A 12549-nucleotide genomic window follows, 5' to 3' on the forward strand; every position below is an offset into this window, starting at 1 on the left:
CAGCAACTTCCCAAGCAGCCGCAGCCTCTGGGATAGCCAATGAAGGGGACAGGTTCACTTATTCTAATCCTAATCCCTAGCACTTCAAGTCATACATTACCGAGTCATAGTAAGACTCTCTCTCTCTCTCTCTCTCTCTCTCTCTCTCTCTCTCTCTCCTTTATCCTTTCTCTTCTATCTAGTGATAGGTGGTGAAATGGGAGGAGTGGGAGTTTAAAGGATGGGGAAAAGAAGAACCAACAAAATAGCAAAGACGAGCCTCAGAGTCAGAGGCCCGCAGACTCAGAGTTAACTGGCAGACATGGGAGAAGTTGCAAAGAGGAAGGGTGGGACTGGGTCCAGGTGAACAAAAGGACAGATAGGTGGATGGCGGATCCAGAGGGATGAACAGGCAGACTAACAGACGGACAGCAATTCCAATAGGACCAATCACAACAGGAAACAAGCCCAGCTGAAGCCCTCGGGGGCAGCCCAGAGTTCTCTGCCTGTCAGTTCTGTGATCACACAGTGTGTTATCACATGACAGGCTGACATCATAGGGGCCTCCTTCATGGAGCCCAGGAGAGGAGGTGCTCCCTTTCCTCAGCCTGGTGTGTCTGGTAGGTTCTCAGGTCTGTCTTTCCTAATGGGCCCCTTTAGTCCCAACTTGCCTTGAAAAATGTATAAAGTGGCAGCTTTTTTTACTTTTAAGAATAAGTTATTTATCACTGTGTGCCTGTGGGTGGTGCCGAACAGCTGGTGTTGTTTACTGGTCTGCCGAGGTGCAGAGTCATCCACGTCTCTGTGTTTGCACTCAGAAAGGAGCAAAAAGCTGTTTGTAAAATGGAGTCTCTTGGGGGCAAAGCACAGCCCGGAAAAACACCATTTTGTGCAATATAGAGTCACGCAGGGCAGAGCACAGCCTGGTTTGCAGCATATGGTGGTACCTTCTTTTGTAGAGTAAGTAAAATTACAGAGCTTGTCAAATGCTTGCTGCGATGCAAAGCATTAGTGAATAGTGGCTCTTAAGGCCCACCAAACCCACGCTTTCTGTGTGAAAAAAGGCTGGCCAGACCTTTGTGACTTCCAACTGCTTTACCTCTGTGGTTGTAAATTATGGTTTTTTTTGGGGGGGGGTTGTTTTTTGTTTTTGTTTTCTTGTTTTTGGTCTTCTCTGACTTGATACAAAGTTCCTAAACCCCTCAGCTCTCTGGGAGTGACAAGAATCCTTAACATGCTAATGTAGTGGTTGGAACTCCATCCTGAAGCTGCTTGCAGAAGGTAGGACTGCGTGGTTCTGCCTTTGAACCTCCGGAAAAGGAGAAGTGCTGATGTCTGAGCTGACAGATAGCGACCAACAACATCATCAATTAACGCCTACTCAGTGAAGCTTCTGGAGTCCAGGGAGCTTTGGCATAGCTGAACAGGTGGAGGTTTCCAGGGACTGGTGCCCTGCAGAGAGTGAGGAAGCAGCCTGCCTCGCTACTTCTCCCAAGCTTGCCCCATATGTCTCTTCCAGCTGGCTGCCCATCTGAATCTTTTGTAGCAGTCTTTATAATAAATCAGTAGATGCAAGTAACATGTTTCTCTGGGTTCTGTGAGCCATTCTGGTGAGCTAAACCCGAGGAAGCTGGTCATGAGAATTCCCAATTTACAGCAGGTCGTTCAGAAGTTAATAGGTAACAGCCGATGAGTAGGTGACGGCTGGAGGAAGGGCACTGTTGCCAGGCTGAGCCTCAGCCTGTGGATGAGGCAGCCTAAGGGAAGAGACAGCGCCTCCAGGCACCTTCCAGAAAACAAACCAAATGAAGACCAGAGGAATGACTAAGGAGATTTGGGGTGGGGTGGGGGGCGGTGGGTGTTTGTTTTTTCAAGACGGGGTTTCACCGTGTAGTCCTGGCTGTCCTGAAACTTGCTCTGTACACCAGGCTGGCCTTGAACTCACAGAGATCTGCCTGCCTCTGCCTCATGATTACTGCGATTAAAGGCGCGTGTCACTTCCACTTGGCTAAAGAAATATTCAATGAAACCAGATAGCTTTGTGAAATCCTTTAGCTTCGAAACTAGTTTAAGACTTTTTTTTTTAAACTCTTATTTGTTGTTTTGTTTTCAAGAAAAGGTCTCTCCATGTATGGCTGTCCTAGAACTCAGTCTGTAGACCAGGCTGGCCTTGAACTCACAGAGATCTACCTACCACTACCTCCCAGAGTGCTGGGATTAAAGGTGTGCGCCACCACCCCCTGGCTTCTTTTGTTTTGTTTTGCTTTGCTTTTTTGTTTTTTGTTTTTTTTTGAGACAGGGTTTCTCTGGGTAGCATTGGCTGTCCTGGACTTGCTTTGTAGACCAGGCTGGCCTCGAACTCAGAGTGATCTGCCTGCCTCTTCCTCCTGAATACTGAGATTAAAGACGTGAGCCACCACCACCCAACCTCTGCCTGGCTTCTTTTACTCATTTTAAATTAGGAACTGACAAGCATTTTGAGGACTGTTTGCTGAAAATGTTAATGTTTGAATTTTAAGCTGCTACTCTGAGACTCTGCTTTCTCTCCTAGTTCCCTCAGTCTCTGCTTAGAGTCTTAGTTACCTTTCCTGCTGCTGAGGTAAAATACAAAAGCAACTTAAGGAAGTTAATTTTGGCTCACAGTTGGAGGCCTGGTTCATCCTGGTATGGTGGCAGTGTCCCAGAGCCTGCCCCAGAGCCTGCCCATGGTGCTTTCTCAGATAAATGGCAGTGCTCAGCTAACTGGCTCCTTCTGATCTGGTCCAGGACTCCAGCCTATGGAACGGTGCTGCACATATTCAAGGTAGGTCTTCTTACCTCAATTAACCCAGACTACCCAATGCATCACAGATACACCTTGAGGCTATCCCAATATAAAGAACCCCACAGGCACGACCAGAGGCTCATCTCCAAGATGATTAGAGCGCCTGTGGAGTTGATGGTTTATACCTTTCATTATCCACCCTCCCACATGACTCTAACTTGTGAAAAGTTAACAAAATGAGCCATAAGTGTCTGAACTGCTAAGCCATCTCTCCAGACCCACTGTTTTTTCTCCTCTGTCTAGTATCCATTAGTACAGGCGAATATAACAAAAATCTCCCCGAACCCCCAGTAAACCAGGATATTGCTTCAAACCGATGTTTATGTCCTTGGAGAAAGCTCTGTTTCGAGAAGGTTTCAAAGATGACCAAGATATTTTTACCTTTTGATTTCTGGTGGGTTGGGTCTTTCAGAAGTAACCCTGAGACAAAAGTTCTGAGCGCAGACGTTTATGGGAGAAACGAGTTGCCAGTGAGGAAACAGATGTGTGACGAAAAGGAAGGAAGCCAGAGGAAGGAGGTGGCGAGCTAGAGCTTAATCTTCTGGGAGATGGTGTGTAAATCTCATCCCAGACTTACTCTGCCAGAGGAGCAAAGTTGGGATAGCTGGGTGCAAACTCCATCTGCTGAGTCTCCGGCTCTCGGTAAGGATGACGTGTAGAACGGCCTCACTGAACCCTAAACCGTATAACTGAAGGGACACAGTGAGGCCGAGTGGATCTCAACTGTACAGCTCACGGCACTAAAATCCCAGCATCGGCCTGTAAACCCCACTCAAGGATCTGAGATAGAACAATAAAGGGGAGAAGAGGAAATAGAAGAAGACACTAACTCCATTTTGTATTTGGTCTCCATTGTAGGACTAAGCTTGACCTAGGCCTGACCACTGAAAAGTCATCAGTTCCAGGAAAAATCCCCCACCCGAGGGGCGGCCAATCAGAGAAAAGGAGATAACCACAGAAGCGAGAAGAAATCTTATTCCAAGCCTGGCCGTCTGTGCTTGGCACCCTTATATAGTTTGATATCTCATTTTGTGGTTAAATGTTCATGACACAAGAAGGAGGGTCGGCTGGCCACCTGGGCCCTGGCCAATCAAGAACTGACCCCTCTAACTGCCTTGTTGCCCACCAATCAGGTTTTAGATTATCGAACTCTTGCTGGAATCCCACTCTTTACCCCTAAAAAGGCCTTTGAGCTGACATTCAGGGTCGCCATTTTATGAAGTGGCTGACCTTTGCATGCAGGATTCTTATTTTTCTCGAAATAAAAACACTCTTGCCAATTGCATTTGGGTGGTGGTCTCTCTGAACGACGATTTTGGACTTAACATAACCACTATAATTTTTTTTTCAATGACAGGGTTTCTTTGTGTAGCCCTGGCTGTCCTGGAACTTGCGCTGTAGACCAGGTTGGCCTCAAACTCAGAGATCTGCCTGCCTCTGTCTCCCGAGTCTGGGATTAAAGGCATGCGCCAACCACTTCGCCGCTCACTTTAACTTTTTAAATGTGTGTGCCAGATTGCCAGGCCGTGACCCACATAGATACAGTGCTTGGGAGGCCAGAAGAGGGCAATGGATTCCCTGGAACTAGAGACACAAATAGATGATTGTGAGCCTCCATGTGGGTGCTAGGAACTGAACTCAGGTCCTCTTTCCGAGCAGCAAGTACCTTAACCACAGAACTGGCTCATTAGCTCCTAATTATAACTTCCTGAATGGGGTTTGTGAGAGACCCATGTGGCATGCACTTCTATGACAAATACCTCTTCTAACATGGAGTTACTATCATGTGGTCCAAGCAGCAAGGCCACTCTAACTGTGGTCAGATACTGTTCTTGTTGAGTGTCCTTCAAACCTTCTGAGCCGTCTATGTGGGTGGGAGGGTTTTGTTTGTTTTGGTTTGTTGTTGCTTGTTTGTTTTGTTTTACTTTATTTGTTATTTTGGTGTGGTCTTTTGCTTTATTTATTTGTTTGATTTTCAGGACTACATGGAACCCATGGCTCTGAGAAAAATTTAACCATTGAGAAAAGGAACGAGACAGCTATATTTTCAAACCAGCAAATCCTTGAGAAAAAAAAAAAAGAAAGAAAGAAAAAGTCCCCTAGCCAGCCAGTAGTAATGACACATGCCTGTAATCCCAGCACTTCGAAGGCAGACGCAAGTGGATCTCTGAGTTCAAGGCCAGCCTCATCTACAAATTGAGTACAGGACAGCCAGGTCTACACAGAGAAATCCTGTCTCAAACAAATGAAAAAAAAAAGCCCTCCAATTTCTGCCTGTAAAAGGAATCCTTTCTACATTTGCTCATCTCTTCTTTCCTATGTGTTATTACACAGAGTTAGGAGCTACCAAATGGAGCCCTCACTTTCTGCCTGCCATTTCCTTACTTAAAACTATGAAGCCAGGCTGATGAGACGGCTCAGAAGTTAAGCAGTCCTCTCTCTTTCATATGCGTGTAATGGTATGCACATACCTACACACATGTACACATACCACACACATATGCATATACCTACACACGTGTACACATACCACACACATATGCACATACCTACACACATATACACATACCACACACACATACATATATCACACACATATACACATACCTACACACATGTACACATACCACACACATATACACATACCTACACACATGTACACATACCACACACATATACATATACCTACACACATGTACACATACCACACATATACATATACCACACACATATACACATACCACACACATATACATATACCACACATATATACATATACCACACACATATACATATACCACACACATATACATATACCTACACACATGTACACATACCACACACATATACACATCCACACACATATACACATACCACACACATATACATATACCACACACATATACATATACCACACACATATACATGTACCACACACATATACATATACCACACACATATACAGGTACCACACACACATACTGTAATAAACAAGTCCAAATGTTGCTTGAAAACATTATTAAAGCTCTCTTCTCTTTCAGGTTGCCAAAGATCAGCCACATGATGACTACATAACACCAGTTGCCCTTTCTCCAGTATCAGCTACTGTTTTCTCACTCTTTCCCAGCACCAGCCGCTACTGCTCCACCATCCCGCCAGCCTTCCCTCACTGCCTCCTTGGTGTTTTTCCAGTTCTAAGCACCAGCTGGTCCAAAGGCAGAACTCCAGCACCACAAGAGTGGAGGATGCAAGCCTGTAGAGGTTGGGCTCCAGCACCCAGCTTCTGCCACATTTTATGGATACAACCCAATCACAGGGACATCTCAGACCCAGGACGTAAGGAAAGGGACTGAAATCCTAATGGAAGAGTTGTTAAATATTGGGACAGTGTTTCCCAACTTGTAGCAAATGGCTCCTTGCCAACATGTGGACAGACCTGTGGTAAGTTCCTAAAGGTGAACGTCTTGAGTCAAACGTAGCAGCAGTTTTCTGAGACACTGCCACATTACCCTTCACAGAGGTCACAGTCATTTTGAATCACACCTGTGATGTATGAGACAGACCAGGTCTCACAATATGGTATGGTATCCAACAATTTTCCTTCCGCAATCTGATTGTTAAAAAATGGCATCTCCCAAACCAGGCGTGGGGGCGCATGCCTTTAATGCCAGCGCTTGGGAGGGAGGCAGAGACAGGAGGATCACTGTGAGTTTGAGGCCAGCCTGGTCTACAAAGCGAGTCCAGAACAACAAAGGTTACACAGAGAAACCCTGTCTTGAAACAAACAAACAAACAAACAAACAAACAACAACGACAAAGTAGCAGCTCCCTGTATGTTTTGTTGTTGTTTTTTGAGACAGGTTCTCTGTGTAACCTTGGCTATCCTGGACGCTTGGCCTCAAACTCACAGATAACCCCCTGACTGCCTCATAAGTGTTGGCATTAAAGGTATGTGCCACCACATCCAGCTCAAACACTTTCCTTTTCCTTTTTCTTTCTTTCTTTCTTTCTTTTTGTTTTGTTTTGTTTTGTTTTGTTTTGTTTTTTTTCAAGACAGGGCTTCCCTGTGTCCTGGCTGCCCTGGACTCACTTTGTAAGCCAGGCTGGCCTCGAACTCACTGCAATCCACCTGCCTCTGCCTCCCAAGTGCTGGGATTAAAGGCGTGTGCCACAACAGTCCGGCTTCACTTTTCTAAAAAGCATTTTACTTATTGTTGTTGTGGGATCCGCTTAAACGCAACATAACTCAAACACCAGGTCAATGCAGGTGACAAAAATTTATTGTAATCAAGATGCTACTGATGTATGAAGGCCGCAGAACAGACTCTGGAGCTGAACTACAACCTGGAAGGGAAGTTGTTAAAGGATAAAACTATAAAGCAAGAGTGGGCTGTAGCATTGTCCAATCATATTTTGACATAAAGGGTTGAGCAAGGGAGTTTCCACCAATCAGGATAGGAACAGGTTCCTGAGCCTGGGAACGTGCACTTAGTTGACTCTGCCAGCCAGCCAGAGAAGTTGTCCTTGAAATGGCTCGACTCTGACAACTGTTTCCTCACAACAGAAGCTGTTCAGCTATTGGGAAGTCCCCAGCTCCACTAGGGCCTGCGAACTTGAACTTAGTTTCTTCCTATGATTAAAAGGAGTATGAAAATGAAACAGTAGCACTTAGAATAAGTTTCTTTTGCTTGTTTCCCAACAATTATTATGCATGTGTGTATGGTACATGTGTGCGTGTGGAAATTTGTGCCATGGCACACATGTAGGGGTCAGAGGATAACTTTTAGGAATTAGTTCCTCCTTCCTGTGTGGGTTCCGGGACGAGACTCAGGTCATCAGGCTTCCGTGTACAGTGCCCTCACTGCTGAGCCATCTCCGTGGTTCTCTTTTCATCCTGCTGATGTGGCAAGAATCTGGTCAGTTGCAGGGACTTCCTGAACTCTATTTTGAGTTGTTTTCCTCCCTGCTTAAGAAACTTCCCTGTAGGATGGAATGTTTCAATCTCCAAGAAAACTGCTACAGAACACTGTGTGGATCTGGCTGGCCTGGAATATGTAGACCAGATTGGCCTGGAACTCACAGAGACCCACCTGCCTCTGCCTCCTCAGTGCTGGGATTAAAGGCGTGTGTCACCACACCCAGCCAAATTCTATCTATCTATCTATCTATCTATCTATCTATCTATCTATCTATCTATCCATTCATCCATCTATCTATCTACCTATCTATCTATCTATCTATCTATCTATCTATCCATCCATCTGTTTGTTTGTTTAAAAATAGGGTTTCTCTCTGTAGCCCAGGCTATCCTGAAACTTGATCTATAGACCAGGCTAGCCTCGAATTTAGAGATCCACCTTCCTCTGCCTCCAAAGTGAAGGGATTAAAGGTGTGCACCACCACAGCACAGCAGATTATCTTGTTTTGTTTTGAGACAAGGTTTACTTTGTAGCCCTGCCTGTCCTGGAACGCACTCTGTAGACCAGGTCTGGCCTTGAACTCACAGAGATCTGCCTGCTTCTGGTGCTGGGGATAAAGTTGTGAGCTGCCTCAGTTGTGAGGCACCACTACCTCACAGTTGCAGTTTTTCAAACAAAATTTTTGGCCAGGCATAGGGAATCCCAGCATTCCCGAGACAGATCAGAGGTTCGAATCCAACCTTTTCTAATTAGGGTCTGGGGAGATGGCTAAGAGCCTGTACTGCTTTTCCAGAAGACCCAGGCTCTTTTATTAACATCCATGTCAGACAGCTCATAACTGTCTATAACTCCAGCTCCAGGGAGTCCCTACATGATGGAAAGACAGAACAAATTGTCCTCTGACCTCTACACAAATGCTGAAGTGCATGCTCTCTCCTTAAATAAATACAAAATATAAAAATAGATTTTTTTCCTATGTGTTGATGGAATGCCTAGTGAAATACTATGTTGGGATAACTGCTCAATAATTGTATTTATGAGTTCCATGTGCATTTTATTTATTTATTTTTAGTTTTTCAAGAAAGGGTTTCTTTGTGTAGCCTTGGCTGTCCTGGACCCCTCTGTAGACCAGGCTGGCTTCAAATTTATAGAGATCCATCTGCCTCTGGGATTAAAGGCGTACACCACTGCTTGGCCCATGCTGAATTTTAGTACTTATCACCTACCCATCAGATTAATGTCACTTAAGTGGCACAAAAATAATATTTTTCTGACAAAACATTTATCTTCGTTAGCAATTGAAGAAATATAAATTAAATAATGAAACAGTATTTTAACCTTTCAATTTGCAAATAATTTAAAGTGATAGCATAAGCATGAATTCTCTTTATATTCAGCAAATAAAAGGAAGAAATTTCCATTTCTAAAGCATTTCATAATACAGATTTGACAATACTACTCAGAAATAAAAGGAAATGAACTCCCTGGAGGTGGCAGCAAGAGATTGGCAAGGGCTTGTGGGATAGGTATATTTCTCTACAATGCTGAAAGGAATGTAAACTGGAAGAAAATATCTATAGAAAAATTTTGACAAATATCAAAATCTTCAAAAACGTAAGAACCCAATATTCTTTCTCTAAAAATGTATACTAGGAAAAGAAGTTCACACTGGAAGATTTGGTTATGATGTCTGATCCTAGTGAGCAAGGCCGCACTCTGAATATCATTACCATACGACGTTCTGGAGAAAAGCGAAACAATACGGACAGTAAAGGCTGGTGAGGTGGTGAAGGTGCTTGCTGTGTTTGCTGCCAAACCTGATGACCCCAGTTCCACTTCTGGGACATCTGTGGATGTCGGAGGATGCTATCAAAGTCAGTTCTCGATGGGCGTGGTCGCACATGCCTTTAATCCCAGCACTTAGGAGGCAGAGGCAGGGGGATCACTGTGAGTTCCAGGCCAGCTTGGTCTACAAAGCAAGTCTGGGACAGCCAAGGCTACACAGAGAAAGCTTGTCTTGAAAAAAAAAAAGGATGTATCTTAAAACATTTTGTCCATTTAAAAAATTAAGGCTCCCATGTCTTAAAAAAAAAAAAAAGAAAAGAAAAGAAAAGCAAGAAACAAAATTAAGGCTCACTGCTGCCTGTAATCCCATCACTCAAAGAGAGAGGCACAGGCAAATTGCTGTGAGTTCAAGGCCAACCTGTTCTACAAAGCCAGTCCAGGACAGCCAAGGCTACACAAAGAGCAAACCCTATCTCAAAAAACAAATAAACAGTCAGCAGGGGTGGTACACGCCTTTAATCCCAGCACTTGGGAGGCAGAGGCAGGAGGATCTCTGTGAGTTCGAGGCTAGCTTGGTCTACAGCATGAGTTCCAGGACAGCTAGAGCTGTTATACAGAAAAACCTTGTCTCGAAAAACCAAGACAAAAAACCCAAAAAACCCAACCAACCAAACAAAGGAAGTCAAGTTACAAAACAGACAAACAAGAACCACACCAAAGCAGGGTGGTTGTTTCCATTTTCTGGCTATCATGAATAAAGCTGCTATGAGCATAGTTGAGCAAGTGTCCTTGTGGTATAATGAAGCATCTTTTGGGTATATGCCCAGGTACCAGATATTTTTGTAAAAATATGTATCTTTATGCATATGAGTATTCTATCTGCATGAAGAATTACATATGCCAGAGGAGGGCACCAGATTTCATTATTATTACAGATGGTTGTGAGTCACAATATGGTTGCCAGGAATTGAACTCAGGACCTCTGGAAGAGCAGACAGTGCTCTTAACTGCTGAACCATCTCTCTAGCTCCACCCCCCCCACACACACACCTTTTTGGTTTTGTTTTGTTTTTAACAAGGTTTCTTCGTATAGCCTTGTCTGTTCCGGAGCTCACTCTGTAGACCAGGCTGACCTTGAACTCACAGAGATCCTCCTGCCTCTGCCCCAAGTGCTAGGATTAAAGGTGTATACCACCACTGCCTGGCTCTTCTTTTTTTTTTTTTTTTGAGAAATTTCATAGTGTTAGGTTTATGTTTATATCTGAAACAGTTGCCCTGCCCTCTTTTTTCCTTCTTTCTATGAGAGTTTCATGTATCCAAGTCTGGCATAAAACTCACAATCCTCCTGTCTCCACCTTCTGAGTTCTGGCATTACAGGTGTGCACCGCCACGTACAGTTTATGCATTGTCTGGGACTGAACCCCGGGCTTCATCCATCCTAGGTAGGCTCTACCTACTGGGCTACATACACAACCCAAGAGTGCTCTAAAATAAGAATACATGACACGTCCAGCCTGGACATAGTGGTGCACGCCTTTAATCCCAGCACTCAGGGGGCAGAAGCAGGTTATTTCTGTAGTTGAAGGCCAGCCTGGTCTACGTAGTGAGTTCCAGGACAGCCAGAGCTACATAGTGAGACCCTGTCCCAGAGAGAGAGAGAGAGAGAGAGAGAGAGAGAGAGAGAGAGAGAGATCAAGTCCAAAGACTATGCTGTGGAAACTTGACTTGTTCAATGGTACAGGTACAAGCCAGTGAAGCTAGGAGGTAGAGAGGAGACTGTTGTGGGAGGCTGAACTCAGAGGAAAAGGGTCTGGTAAAAGGACACCCCAGAGTTGGATGCTTAAAGCAACAACAGTCACTAGTTTGGGTTACGACTTTGAAGCTGCCTAAGGCAGGCTAGGAGGCTTTCACTGAGGGTCTCTAGTGTGATTAGCAACAGAGGCCTCTGGGCCTGGTCATCTCAGAACGTCTCCATTGTCAGTTGGGAACTTGGGCTAGTCTTGTATCAACTTGACACACAAACTAGAGGTATCTCAAAGGAGGTAACCGTAACGGAGAAAAATGCCTCCAAAAGATCTGGGTGTAAGATGTTAATGCTATTTCTACAAAACTGATTTTGTTTCTCAGTTTCTCTCTTAACCCAGCTATCACACAAGTAATTGAGACTCCATTATAATAAACTTCACAACACAATAAATGAGCAGTTTATTTCTCCATTCCCGCCCAGCTTTTGGTTTTTCAAGACAGGTTTCTTCTTTGTAGACCAGGCTGGCCTCGAACTCACAGAGATCCACCGACCTCTGCCATTACAGCATGTGCCACCATTACTCTATTCTTAACCCTCTAAGCTAACTTGGCTTCCTCCCAGCATCCATCCCAGAGATACTCGGCACTTTGTAGCTCTCATTGTTCCTGCTCCTTTCTCTGACGTCTCCTGGACCTCTCTGATGGCTGAATCCCCTTGCTTCATCGTCTAACTCCTCCTCCCCTGGCTGGCAGGAAGTTCAGACCTATTTTCTCCCTTGCTCAGTGACTGGCTGTAAGCTGTTTTGTTGGCATATTAGGGGACAATTGGGGAACAGTGTTTACACAACATTGAGAAAGGAGATTCTTAGAACAAGGATTACAACCAGATATGGGGGCACAGAAATAGTATTTGAATTACACAATAACCTTATGCCTAAGTAAGGCATTTTAAAAATTAGTGATCAGTGGGGGAGGACCCAACCTATTGTGGGTGGTGCCATTCCTGGGCTGGTGGTCCTGGGTTCTTGGAGAAAGCAGGCTGAGCTGGGCATGTTGGCACATGCCTTTAATCCCAGCATTTAGGAGTGGTCAATGTGAGTTAGAGGCTAGCCTGGTCTACAAAGCGAGTCCAGAATAGCCAAGGCTACACAGAGAAACCCTGTCTCAAAAAACCAAAAGAAAGAAAGAAAGAAAGAAAGAAAGAAAGAAAAGAATGTAGGCTGAACAAGCCAGGGGAACAAATCAGTAAGCAGCACCCTGCCATGGCCTCTGCATCAGCTCCTGCCCTGTTTGGGT

General features: G+C 44.7%; 1 long non-coding RNA gene across 2 annotated transcripts; it reads left to right on the forward strand.

Annotated features, from left to right (window-relative positions):
• Positions 1 to 2295: 2295 nt before the first annotated feature.
• Positions 2296 to 4086, forward strand: LOC311598026. 2 transcript variants are annotated; one of them, XR_014779443.1, is made up of 3 exons: positions 2296 to 2782; positions 3216 to 3445; positions 3662 to 4086. It is a non-coding gene; the product is annotated as an uncharacterized lncRNA (long non-coding RNA). The 2 variants fall into 2 exon arrangements; XR_014779442.1 differs by having other exon boundaries at positions 3216 to 4086.
• Positions 4087 to 12549: the final 8463 nt, after the last annotated feature.

This window comes from Acomys minous (assembly GCF_964271855.1).
Source record: "Acomys minous genome assembly, chromosome: 5".
Taxonomy (NCBI): Eukaryota; Metazoa; Chordata; class Mammalia; order Rodentia; family Muridae; genus Acomys; species Acomys minous.